This window comes from Pinus tabuliformis, chromosome 4_2 (assembly GCF_031772625.1).
Source record: "Pinus tabuliformis cultivar Carrire ecotype Pingquan chromosome 4_2, CPIR1, whole genome shotgun sequence".
In the NCBI taxonomy this organism is placed as follows: domain Eukaryota; kingdom Viridiplantae; phylum Streptophyta; class Pinopsida; order Pinales; family Pinaceae; genus Pinus; species Pinus tabuliformis.
This window is the reverse complement of record NC_142304.1, coordinates 1,123,021,826-1,123,023,558: the sequence shown is the minus strand read 5'-3', so window position 1 is coordinate 1,123,023,558 and position 1,733 is coordinate 1,123,021,826.

Sequence of the window (1,733 nt, the reverse complement as noted above, 5' to 3'; positions counted from 1 at the left end):
CGGTTTTGCGATTGGTTTGGCACTCCCTCTACCTAGATCTCTAGAGCAGTCCCTTTCGTTCCTTTTCAGACTCCTTAACAGAAAAGGTCCATCTGAGCACTTGTCACTTCAAGCTCATTAAAAATCGAAGGAGACTAGAGTCATCTTTTGTTTTTTCTAGACTCTTAAAAACTAAAAAAACAAGTTGTGTCTAAAGCGTCTAAAATTCATTTAATTCGGAAACATATTTCCTTTTTGTATTTTAGTTGATCGAGTAATCCGCAATCGTGGAAGAAAGTCAATTGAAACCCCGTCGTTCGCGGAGGCTTACGAGTCAACCGTCTTTGTCTCCAGAATCGAAAACAGTATGGACAAAGCGAACTCGTTTAACCGGTTCCAAATCTCCTATTAAAGTTAGAACAAGTGTTCCAACAACATCCGAGATTCTGGTTACTCCAAACATTTCTGGAAACCCTGCCTCTACAGAAGAAGTTCAACAGCCACAGACGGACAGTGATACTGATCCTAGTCTGAGAGTAAACACTTGTGTTATTGAACCAGTTCCATCTGCAACCGGTTTGGAGAGTCTTCCTCCTTAAACATCTGCCGCTGACGATTCAACCCCTTCTTCGGCACCAGAAATATTTTACGGACCTAACGGTCTTCCCCTTCCACCTGGTTTGATTGCGATAGAGGAAATTGTAGAAGATCCGCAAGCAAGTACTCCAACACACTTTGGAGTCGAGGTCACTCTATTTCCTTCTTCATCAGAAGTTGGTCTACCATCAGCGGAAGTTCCTGTAGGATCGCTAGGTAATCTTTTGGATAGACTCCAAATGTCTGAACAACCGTCAACATCTAGGACTGTGTCGACTGACACAGCGACAACAGAACTCCCTTCCATCACCCCGACAATGTTTGTCGGCGTACCATCTGTCCCGACTAGCTCACAACCGGTAGAAGGAGTCCATCCAGGAGCTATTTCAACAGTATGGTCCGTTCCTGTTTGTTCCTCCGGAATAATATCCGGCAACTCTTATGTTGAGTCTCGACAAATTGATCCATTTGGAGGTCAATTTGGGCAATCCAGTCCCCAAGGGCAGACAATTCCCTTGAGTTCCAGATTACCACCGTATGGGGGGCAGTATGCCCTTTCATTACCCCCTCCGGGAGGATATCCATACGGGAGTTCACAACAGTATTCAGGTTATACTGGAGTTACATCAAGTGGTTGGGTACCTATACTACCCCAACAACCAAGGGTTGTATATTCGATGCAACAATGCGTACCTGTGTCGAATATACTTACTACACCGGCTATTGTGACAATGTCACAAGTTCAAACGCTGCTTGTTGTATGTCAACCTCAGATTTCTCAGGTTGTAATGCAACAACCCCTTGACCCTATGACTCAACCACAATCGCCAACTGGTGGGGCGACACAGGTCCAAATGGGTACAATTACCCCACACCTTGGTCCAACAGTTAGTATAGCGCAACAGAACATGGCTTCACAACCGTGGCTGGTGCAATACCAACAACCACAATTCCAACAAGTATACCAAGGTTCTGAGCAGCAGATCTTTGCGAACAGTAGACAACCATACATTCAAAACGGTCAAAATCAACCATTTTACAATGGTCATGTCCACCAACCTTATCAATCATACCAGCATCAACTGCATTATGCTGGTATGCAAAGGCCAACTGCTCAGGCAATTCCATCATATCCTGGGTATGCTTCACCTAACCTG